Source organism: Triticum aestivum, chromosome 2A (genome assembly GCF_018294505.1).
Source record: "Triticum aestivum cultivar Chinese Spring chromosome 2A, IWGSC CS RefSeq v2.1, whole genome shotgun sequence".
Classification (NCBI taxonomy): domain Eukaryota; kingdom Viridiplantae; phylum Streptophyta; class Magnoliopsida; order Poales; family Poaceae; genus Triticum; species Triticum aestivum.
The window spans coordinates 502,290,451-502,303,450 of record NC_057797.1 but is presented as its reverse complement, the minus strand read 5'-3'; positions in this window follow the sequence as shown (position 1 = coordinate 502,303,450).

The window sequence follows — 13,000 nt, the reverse complement described above, 5'->3', positions numbered from 1 at the left end:
ACCTGGGGTGCCCCGAGGGGGGCACAACCCACCAGGGCGCCCCCAAGTGGGTTGTGCCCACCTCGATGGCCTCCCGCACCCATTATTTACCCTATAAATTCCCAAAAAATCCAGAAACCCTCGAGGTTAACTTAGATCGGAAGTTCCGCCGCCGCAGGCCTCTGTAGCCACAAAAAACCAATCTAGACCCCGTTCTGGCACCCTGCCGGAGGGACAAATCGTCACTGGTGGCCATCTTCATCATCCTGGCGGCCACCATGATGAGGAGGGAGTAGTCCACCCTCGGGGCTGAGGGTTTGTACCAGTAGCTATGTATTTAATCTCTCTCTCTCTTTCATGTTCTTGAGATGTCACGATCTTGATGTATCGCGGGCTTTGTTAATATAGTCGGATCATATGGTGTTTTCCCCTCTATATCTTGTTGTGATCAATTGAGTTTTTCCCTTTGAGATTTCGTTCTTATCGGACTGAATACTTTTATGCATTTGAGAGCACTTGATATATGTATTGCATATGAATACTCGTGGTGACAATGGGGTATCATATTGATTCACTTGATATGTATTTTGGCACTCAACTCGCGGATTCCCAAGATTGCATTGGGGTAATCTATGCATAGGGGTTGATGCACGTTCTTGTCTTTGTTTCTCCAGTAGAAATCTTGGGACACTCTTTGAAGTTCTTTGTGTTGGATTGAGTATTATGAATATGAATTTGATTTGGTGTTATTTTAGTACGAACTCTAGGATAGATCAACCGAAAAGAATAGCTTTGTGTTATTTTAGTACGAACTCTTGAATAGATCGAGCGGAAAGAATAGCTTCGGGGTGGTTTCGTACCCTATAAATAATTTATTCTTATGTTCTCTACTAGATAGGAACTTTGGAGAGATTCTTCATTGCACGTTAAGGGATGGTTATATGATCCAATTATATTAGCATTGTTGGGAGATTGCACTAGCGAAAGTACGGACCCTAGGCCTCATTTTCAAGCATTGCAATACCATTTTTGTGCCCATTTACTATTTTCTACCTTACTATTTTTATTTATTTAGATTATAAAAAATATATATCTACCATCAATATTACACTTTTATCACCATCTCTTCACCGAACTAGTGCACCTATACAATTTGTCATTGTATTGGGTGTGTTGGGGACACAAGAGATTTCTTGTATTTGGTTGCAGGGTCATTTGAGAGAGATCATCTTCATCCTACACCTTTCACGGATTGATAAATCTTAGGTCATCCACTTGAGGGAAAATTGCTACTGTCCTACAAAACTCAGCGCTTGGAGGCCCAACACGCGTCTACAAGAATAAAGTTGCGTAGTAGACATCAATCTCTTTTCTGGCGCCGTTGCCGGGGAGGTGAGTGCTTGAAGGTATATCTTTAGATCTTGCAATAGAATCTTTTAGTTTCTTGTTTTATCACCAGTTTGGTTTATAAAAGAAAACTACATAAAAATGGAATTGAGGTTGCATCATATTATTGATCATCTTTATAATATCTTTCTTGAAAATGATGAATTAGAAAATTGTGCTCAATTGTTAGAAGAAGTTAATAAAATGTTTGGCACAATATATATAAACGATGAGCATGATTGCAATGTTGTTAGTATGAATTCTTTCAATATCCATGGTGCTAATGATATGCAAAGCCATAAGCCTGGGGACACTATGTTTGACGAAGATGATATTTTTAGTCCCCCAAGATTTGATGTGAAAATTTATTATGATGATTTCACACTTCCTATTAATGATGATTATATTGACGAAAGTGGATCCGGAGATGTCATGACTTTATTTGATGATGAATCCACTATTTTGGAAGAGGTTGCAATTGATTATGACAACAAGTTGCTATCTATGATGATTATGGTGATGACGTGTATGCTATATTGAATAATGATAACCATGAAACTTGTCATCATGATTTTAATTTTCAATCCCATGATTGTTATTTTGTTGAGTTTGCTCCCATTGTTATTCATGAGAATAAATGTGCTTATGTGGAGAGAGAAAATTTCTATGCTTGTGAATCATGAAAAGAATGCTTTATGTGATAACTATATTGTTGAATTCATTCATGATGCTACTGAAAATTATTATTAGAGAGGAACATATGCTTGTAGGTATTGCAATAATATCAAGTTTCCTCTCTATGTGTTGAAAACCTTGAAATTTTGCTTGTTTTGTCTTCCTATGCTAGTTGATTCTTGTTCCCATAAATTGTTTGCTCACAAAATCTCTATGAATAGGAAGTGGGTTAGACTTAAATGTGCTAGTCATATGCTTCATGATGCTCTCTTTATGTTTCAATTCTTATCTTTTATGCGAGCATCATTGAAATCATCATGCCTAGCTTAAAAAGCATTAAAGAAAAACGCTTGTTGGGAGACAACCCAACATTTATCCCTACTGTTTTTGTGTGTTCACATGATTAGGCTACTGTAGTAATCATTTTTTATTGCTTTTGTTTCAATAAAGTGCCAAGTAAGACCTTTGGGATGGTCTATGGTGATAGTTGATTTGATCTTGCTGAAAAACAGAAACTTTTGCGCTCAGGAAAATAATTATCATTTATAACAGAAGCGTGATAAAATACTGATTCTTTTGCAGAAGATTAATAGAAAAATTTACCAGGTTTTCCTAATTTTTCAGAATTTTTGAGGTAGTATAAGTATGGTTGGAGTACAGATTACTACAGACTGTTCTGTTTTTGACAGATTTTGTTTTCAATGGATAGTTTGCTTGTTTTCTAGTTTTTATGGCTTATATTGCTCAATATAAATTGTGGAAATGATATGATACAGTAGGCATTGTGTGAGAACAATTATTAATCTTGTCTTTGACAGTATCAAAAGTGAAATGATTTGCTCTTTATCATACTAACCTATCTCACAAAGTTCCGTTAATTTTTGTGTGATCGAAGTTTTCAAGTTTTGGGTGAGATGTCGATATGACGAGAATAAAGAGTGACAAGACCCTAAGCTTGGGGATTACCAAGGCACCCCAAGGTAATAGTCAAGGAAGATCCAAACAACTAATCTTGGGGATGCCCCGGAAGGCATCCCCTCTTTCGTCTTCAACATTATCGGTAACCTCACTTGGAGCTATGTCTTCATTCGTCACATGATATGAGTTTTACTTGGAGCATCATTTTATTTTGTTAGGATTTGCTTGATGTTATTTAGAATAATGTTTTGCATCTTTTATTTCAATAAAAGCGGCAATGATAGCCTTTGCCATGCTTATTTTGCACGTATACATGTTGTTGTTTGATGAAGTTTACCGCTGTTGCAAAAATTCCCCAGAAAAGTCAGAACATGATAAAATGTTGAAACTTTTTTCAAAATGAGATATGATAAATTCTACAGTGTGGCAAATTTTAATAACTTTTGGAGTTAGGGAAGTATTGATACTCTTGCATTCTTTACAGACTGTACTGTTTTGGCATATTGCTGTTATGTTTGCATTGTTTGCATATGTTTGCTTGTTTAATGATTCTATTTGAGGATAGGAGTATTAAATATGCAAAGGCATTTAGTATTCAATGTTGAATAATAATTTTAGTGATTTGCTACAGTAGAGAATGATCAGGGTTTTTGCATTGGTTTATACTAACTTATCTCACGAGTTCTTTTTGAGTTTTGTGTGGATGAAACTTTTGAGATTTAGGAAAACCGTGATATGAGAAGAATTAAGGAGACACAAAAGCTCAATCTTGGGGATGCCCAAGGCACCCCAAGATAATATTTCAAGAAGTATCAAGCATCTAAGCTTGGGGATGCCCCGATAGGCATCCCACCTTTCCTCTTCAACAATTATCGGTTAGTATCGGTTGAGCCTAAGTTTTTGCTTCTTCACATGAGTCGTGCTATTGTTGGAATGCCATTTTATTTTGTTTTGCTTGGTGTTTTAATAAAATGCTTAGATCTGAAAGTTTTTAAATAAAATAGAGTCCTCAAATAGTTGCCTGGGAGGCTAGGTAAGCGGCATTCACATCCCGTCAACGAAGCTCTTTTCTATGGAATTGCTCTAGTGCTTCACTTATATCTTTTTGAGCATGGTGTGCTTTAGTATTTTTGAAGAAATTATCTCTTGCTTCACTCAAATTAATTTTAGAGAAATAAATATTATGCTCATTGTCTTCATTTAGATCTTTTTGGAGTAGCTTGCCATTTACTCTTGCGCTTCACTTGTATCCTATGAGTAATTGTTCAATAAATTGAATGTCATGAAGTTGAAATCATATCATGCCTAGTGGTAGCTTCACACTGGGTTTAGAAAGTGAAATATTTTGAGGCTTGACAATCACAATATTGGCCATATAAGAAATTCACGAATAATTAGTATAAGGAAGAGAACTTTCACATGAAATACACTATCTTGGAAATCTTTTATGATTGTGAGCCCCCATCAAAATATTATATGCCAAAATTATTGATGTTGGACAAGGAAGACAATGTAATGGTTTATGTTTGTTCATATTCACACAGAAGTTATATTTTCATAGATCCTTCAACACGTGGTGCTTGCCCCCCATCTTTGCTAGCCAAAAATTCTGCACCAAGTAGAGATACTACTTGTGCATCCAAAAACCCTTAAACCCATATCTTATTTTCAAGAGTCCACCATACCTACCTAGGGATTGAATAAGATCCTTCAAGTAAGTTGTCATCGGTGCAATAAGGCAATAAAAATTGCTTCTAAAAATGTTAGATCATTTAGTGTAAGAGAAAATTGAGTGTTGTACGAACTTGTGATGGCAAAGAATAAAAGCGACATACTGCATATAAAGGTTGCTATCATAAGGGGCAATATAACGTGACATTCTTTTGCACTAAGGGGTTGAGCATACAAACAAATAAACGCATGGCAACCTCTGCTTCCCTCTACGAAGGGACTATCTTTTACTTTTATGTATTTACTTTCATGCAAGAGTCAAAGTTTTTCTCTCTATTCCTTTTTATTTTTCTCTTTTGGCAAACATCATGTGGTGAGGAAAGATCTAGGCACATATATCCAGTTGGATATGGGTAGCTTGAGTTATTATTGTTGACATCACCCTTGAGGTCAATACGTTGGGAGGCGAAATTATAAGCCCCTATCTTTCTATGTGTTCGGTTGAAACGTTTTGCTCATGTGTATGCGGTGAGTGTTAGCAATCATAGAAGACTATATGATGGTTGAGTATGTGGAGCTCTTACTTAGACTCTGTTGAATAAGTTTAATTGCAATTGCTTGGTGACTGCGAACATAGGTTGTTGAGTTTCAAGAGAATTCATTGTTTGAAACTTAACATGTGAATTGGTTGCTACATTAAACATGCGAAACTTTATAAGAAAGAGTTGTTGTCATAATGCTAGTAAAAGTGATTAAAATTATCATTGATCAAACTTATGCACTTTGCTAGCATTCACACTTCATAAATTATTTATTTTATCATTTACCTACTCGAGGACGAGTAGGAATTAAGCTTGGGGATGCTGATATGTCTCCAATGTATTTATAATTTATGAAGTATTCATGCTGATATATTATCATTCTTGGATGTTTTACAATCATTTTATAGCAACTTTATATCATTTTTTGGGACTAACCTATTGACCCAGTGCCAAGTGCCAGTTGCTAGTTTTTGCTTGTTTTTTACATCGCAGGAAATCGGTATCAAACGGAGTCCAAACACCGCGAAACTTTTTGGAGATTTTTTATGGACAAGAACACCCAGGATGGGCCAGAGAAGCACCTATGGGGTGCCCCAAGGGGGGCACAACCCAGGTTGTGCCCACCTCGGTGGCCTCCCGCACCCCTCATTACCCTATAAATTCCCAAAAATTCCAGAAATCATCGGGGTTAACCTAGATCGGAAGTTCCGCCGCCGCAAGCCTATGTAGCCATGAAAAACCAATCTATACCCCGTTCCGGAACCCTATCGGAGGGGGAAATCATCACCGGTGGCCATCTTCATCATCCCAGCGGCCACCATGATGAGGAGGGAGTAGTCCACCCTTGGGGCTGAGGGTTTGTACCAGTAGTTATGTGTTTAATCTCTCTCTCTCTCATGTTCTTGCTATGTCACGATCTTGATGTACCGCGGACTTTCTTAATATAGTCGGATCATATGGTGTTTTCCCCTCTCTATCTTGTTGTGATGAATTGAGTTTTTCCCTTTGAGATTTCGTTCTTATCAGATTGAATACTTATATGGATTTGAGAGAACTTGATATATGTCTTGCATATGAATACTCGTGGTGACAATGGGGTATCATATTGATTCACTTGATATGTGTTTTGGCACTCAACTCGCGGATTCCCGAGGTGACATTGGGGTAATCTATGCATAGGGGTTGATGCGCGTTCTTGTCTTTGTTTTTCCGGTAGAAATCTTGTGGCACTCTTTGAAGTTCTTTGTGTTGGATTGAGTATTATGAATATGAATTTGCTTTTGTGTTATTTTAGTACGAACTCTAGGATAGATCGAACGGAAAGAATAGCTTTGTGTTATTTTAGTAAGAACTCTCAAGTTGATCGAACGGAAATAATAGCTTTGAGGTGGTTTCGTACCCTACAAACAATTTATTCTTATGTTCTCCGCCAGATAGGAACTTCGGAGTGATTCTTCATCACACATTGAGGGATGGTTATATGATCCAATTATATTAGCATTGTTGGGACATTGCACTAGCGAAAGTACGGACCCTAGGCCTCATTTTCAAGCATTGCAATAACGTTTTTGTGCCCGTTTACTATTTTCTACCTTGCTGTTTTTATTTATTCAGATTATAAAAATATATTTCTACCATCAATATTACACTTTTATCACCATCTCTTCGCCGAACTAGTGCACCTATACAATTTGCCATTGTATTGGGTGTGTTGGGGACACAAGAGATTTCTTGTATTTGGTTGCTGGGTCGTTCGAGAGAGATCATCTTCATCCTACACTTCCCATGGATTGACAAACCTTAGGTCATCCACTTGAGGGAAAATTGCTACTGTCCTACAAAACTCTGTGCTTGGAGGCCCAACACGTGTCTACAAGAATAAAGTTGCATAGTAGACATCAACATGTCAGTGGGATTGTGAACTCCTGCGTGACATCTTTCTACCTATTGATGTGTACAGAATACAACAAATCCCCTTACATGTTGAACCAGTAAAAGATTTTGTAGGATGGCAATTTACTAGGCCAGGTACTTTCTCAGTACACTTGGCATACCACGTGGTGTTCAATCACTAATTCGAAAACCACTGTGCTCGTTTAGACTGTCCCAGGAGGTCTCAAATCAACCCAACTTGGAAGGAATTATGGCAATTGAGAATCCCGGGTAAGATAAAGCACTTCAGATAGAAGGTATTTAAGGGTGTTTTACCTTTCTTTGGAGTCCTTGTGGGTAGACACATATCACTGATTCCATAATGCCCATTGTGCAAAGTTGGCCTAGAGGACGTCCAATACTGTATCTTCACATGCACGAGGGCTAACGAGGTATGAGGGTTCAAATCCCATCTGGAAAACCTGTAAATTTCTATGTACTATTACTGGCGCTAAATCTATAAGTTCATATTCGAGTTAGCCTTTGATTATCATGTGATATTCCCTTTTCTTCGCGATAAGTTACAAAACCCGAGGTGGGATATATAAGTATCCTATTGAGTCATTCTCATGCTCACTGTACTAGTCTCCTCATTGTTGATTTTGTTCTTCTTTCTCGTTGACATGTTCCAACATCCCTATGACCAAGTCGCGTGTGTATGGCCAGACGATGATTGATGTCGTCACACCGAGAGGGCCCTAATAATATCTCTCCATCGTCGAAGGATCAAATCCCACTCTTGAGATATCTAGTCCCTTGTCAACCTTTCTGATGTACCTGTAAGTTGTCCTTATGATCACCGTGTTACCGATGACGTTTGAGCAACCCCAAAGTATATTGTATGGTAAGAAGTGACTACGATACTCTCATGGTCTAAGGAACTAAAGCATATGTTAACTCTTTGTGTTATAATGATTGACTTGTGATGATAGTATCTCAAAATATAACAAACAAGTTGGGTCAATTCAATATGACCGTTCTTCTAATGTCATACTCTCAAAGTTATTTTCGTACTATTGTTACACTTAACGATATCTCAAGATCCAAAAAACACGAGGACAAGCAACACTTTAGCTAGTCCGAGAGGCAAGACTAGGAATCATATTGTATCGTTTATCATTCCATACATGCTAATGAGTTTTCCAATGAATCACATGTGTCAGGATCATAGCACTATAGTATAGAATATAAACTGTTAATTATAAACATGGAAATAAATAATACAATATTATTGCCTCTGGGGCATATTTTCAACACACTCCCACTTGCACTAGATTCAATCATCTAGTTAGCACATTTTTATTTACACTAATGGCAATCCGGTGCTTGTCCATGCTTTGCTTATGGTACAACCTTCATCCTATCAGATCTTGACAAGTTTAGATCTGTGTGTATTATTTCCATTTCTACGCATCTATCATGCATTCACAAGAATTTATAATTTGTGTGAAATTGGCTTTGTATATATTGAATCACTGGCAAGACCTTTGATTCCTTAGAATGAGCTATGGAACCACTATTCAGAACAGTGTTCCATTGGAACAAACTATCTAGAAACCATACCAAGTTCATAAACAAACTTTTGATTCATCACCCTCCAATGTTGCTTCTAAAGCGACAACATACTTAGCCCACTGTTATAGAATTCACTATAGTAACTTTCTTGGACAAATTCCAACTTACTATGCCACCAATTATTGTATAATACAAATCACTTAATTGAAATCGAAAATCACTTGGAGCACCGATGAAGATTTATGTACTACTTACAACTAGACTATATTGATGTAACTCCTTAAAATAATCTCTTCATTTTTTCCGTATGCGAGAAACATGTCGTCTTTACACTTAACAACATTTTTACTGTTGTCCTATGATAAACACTTTGATCAATCCGGTAACTTTCCTCACAACTTACTTGGAGTACATGACATATCTCGTTGTTTACACACCATGGAACATGATCAACACAAGTGTGATTAAAATCATGCATTTCGTTCGTCAGTATTTTAGGATGATGATTCTTGCTTAAAACTCCTTCCATGTGACTTCGACAAGAAACTCTTCTTGGCATTTTCATACTAAACTGCTTTAGTATCTTGTCAATATGTATCTTGTCTAAGCTTGATTAGGCACTACTATCTCCATAGATTATAATGCCTAATACCAAGGCTATATTGCCTATGTACTTCACTGAAAACTATTTAGCAAAGTCCCAATGTGTGTCAAGAATATTGTTTCCAATCAACAATGTGTTATGCACACATAGTTGTTTAGAAATATTATTATGATCCCACTTACTTTCTTATAAACACAAGAATCTACGCTTTCCTCGACGAAATCAAGTTTTTGATCATTTCATCAGAACGGATATCCCAACTCCACTATGCTTGCTTTAGATCATTATACGATCTCTTAAAGTTTGCACACTTATTAGCATCCTCTGGATCAACAAATTTACCTTGGACGTATCATATATACAACCTTGGTTCTATTTCCATCTCATGGGAATCATTTTGAAATCCATCTAGTATATGTCATAATTGAAATATTAACCTGAACTGACTTTAAGTATTGCTATGGTGAGCAATCTCATCATAGTCAACTTCTTGGTGTTGTCATAAACTATTTGCAGTAAGTCAAGCATTATAAAATATTTTTATCCTTTTCAGTTTATAGATCCATTACTATACTTTAGACTCTAAGTCTTTCGGAGGGTTCATCAAGGTCTAACCTTGAATTATGTATATGCATACTATCTTGGGTTATTTTGGCATATAGCCAATTCTGGAGTTAGGGCCCATCAATGTTACTTTGTGTATTCATTGTTTGTTCAACAATCTCTCGTCTCCAAACCATAAAGGTCTGCACGAGTTTGCCCAACCTATATAGTTCAGCTGCAAGTTCAACTAAAAGCTCTAAATCTCATGTAGAGACTTTCGTAACAATCGCAGTAAGAAATCCTGGAACTATTTTCAATGTTTCTTTTCATTGACCTGATTATGAAGATTTTGTAATACCGTGGAGTTGCACTTTCCTCCCACTCACTCTTTTGGAGAAAACCTTTTCTTTAAAACTTTACCATATTTATACGAATATGAATATGAATGAACCCCATCATTTTACTCTTAATAGCAATAGTAGAAATACGTGTCTTATCCCCTACTATGTCACTGGGATATAGGGCATCGCAAGATTGAACCCATTACAAAGCACCTCTCCACTGAATATAAATCAATATAGTTGGCCAAACCAAATAGATAGATCAAAGAGAAATACAAAGTTATAACAATCATGCATAATAAAGTTCAGAAAAGATTCAGTTACTTTCAATGAATAAACCGATCATAAACCCACAATTCATCGGATGCCAACACACACACACACACACCGTAAAAGAAGATTGCATTGGATAGAACTTCAAGAAAATCGAGTAGCACATGGTATTGAAGATCAGAGAGATAGAACAAGCCGTGTAGATATTAGCTATGGACCCGTAGGTCTATGGTGAACTACTCGCCTGTCATCGGAAGGCAACAAGGATGATGTTGAAGTCCTCTGTGGTCGATTCACCCTCTGGCAGAGTACCAGAAAAAGGCCTCCAAATGGGATCGCGAAAGAACATAAGCTTGCGACGACAAAAATAGTGTTTCGGGTGGCTCTCTGTTGGTTTTGGAATATTTGGAAATTAATAGAGGTGGAATTAGATCAAACAAAGTTATGTGGGAGTCATAAGTTCAGGGGGCGCGCCTACCCCTGGGCATGCCTGGTGAGCTCGTGACTCTCCCGTAAGGCTTGTGGACTCCTCCCGAACCTTCTAGGGTCCCTTCTGGTCCAGAAAAAATCATCGTAAAGTATCATCGTGTTTGGAATTTGTTTGATACTGATTTTCTGAAAAGCGAAAAACAACCAAAAAATAGGAACTGGCACTAGGCACTGGATTAATAGGTTAGTCCCCAAAAATGATACAAAATAGCATGTAAATGCATATAAAGCATCCAAAATTGATAATATAATAGCATGAAAGAATAAAAAATTATAGATAGGTTGGAGAAGTATCATAGTGTCGTCTCAACAGATTTAGACGGTGCCCTATTTAAAGTGAACACGACTGTCTCTAATGCATAACCCTAAAACGATAGTGGAAAATCGATAAGAGACATCATAGAACGCACCATATCCAATAAATTACAATTACGACATTCGGACACACCATTACGCTGTGGTGTTCCAGGTGGCGTGAGTTGTGAAACAATTCCACATTGTCTTAAATGTGTGTCAAACTCACAACTCAAATATTCACCTCCATGATCAGACTGCAAAAACTTTATTTTCTTGTTACATGATCCTGCACTTCATTCTGAAATTACTTGAACTTTTCAAATGTTTCAGGCTTGTGTTTCATTAAGTAAGTATACCCATATCTACTCAAATCATCCATGAAGGTAAGAAAATATGATATCCACCGTGTGTTTCAACAGTCATAGAACCGCATACATCGCTATGTATTATTTCCAATAAGTCATTTGCCCGCTCCATCGTTCCGGAAAATGGGGTTTTAGTCATCTTGCCCATAAGGCATGGTTCACATGTTTCAAATGATTCATAATCAAGTGATTCCAAAAGTCCATCGTCATGGAGTTTCTTCATGCGCTTTACACCAATATGACCTAAGGGGTATTGCCACAAGTATGTGGTACTATCATCATTAACTTTGCATATTTTGGCATCGATATTATGAATATGTGTATCACTATGATCGAGATTCAACAAGAATAAACCATTCACAAGGGGTGCATGGCCATAAAAGATATTATTCATATAAATAGAACAACCATTATTCTTCAACTTAATGAATAACTATCTCACAATAAACAAGATCGAGATATAATGTTCATGCTTAACATAGACACCAAATAACAATTATTTAGATTTAAAACTAACTTCGAAGGTAGGCGTAGAGGGAGCATGCCAACGACGATCACATCAACCTTGGAGCCATTTCCTACGCGCATTGTCACCTCGTCCTTAGCTAATCTCCATTTACTCCGCAGCTCCTGTCTCGAGTTACAAATATCAGCAACTGAACCAGTATCAAATACCCAGGCATTACTACGAGCACAATAAGGTACACATCAATAATATGTATATCAAATATACCTTTGTCGATGCTACCAGCCTTCTTATCTTGACAGTACTTCGGGTAGTTCCGCTTCCAGTGACCATTCCCCTTGCAATAGAAGCACCTAGTCCCAGGTTTGGGTTCATCCTTGGGTTTCTTCACGGGAGTGGCAACTTGCTTGCCTTCTTATTGAAGTTCCCTTTCTTCCCTTGCCTTCCTTGAAACTAGTGGTCTTGTTGACTATCAACACTTGATGCTTCTTCTTGATTTCTACCTCCGCAGCCTTAAGCATCGTGAAGAGCTTAGGGATCATTTTCTCCACCCCTTTCATATTATAGTTCATCATCTAGCCTTTGTAGCTTGGTGACAGTGACTGGAGAACTCTGTCAGTCGCTACTTCATCTGAAAGACTAACTCCCGGCTGATTCAAGCGGTTGTAGTACCCAGACATTTTAAGTACACGCTCACTAACAGAGTTGTTCTCCTCCATCTTGCAGCTAAAGAACTTGTCAGAGGTGTCATACCTCTCAACTCGAGCATGAACCTGAAATACGAATTTCAACTCATGTAACATCTCATATGCTCTGTGGTGCTCAAAATGTCTTTGGAGCCCTGGTTCTGAGCCGTAAAGCATGTCACACTGAACTATCATGTAGTCATCATTCCTTGTCCTCCAGACATTCATAGCGTCTAGGTTTGTGGGAGCGGGTGGTTCACCTAGCGATGGTAGCCCAGATTACGGACCCAGTCCGCATAGTTGATTCCATCATCTTTC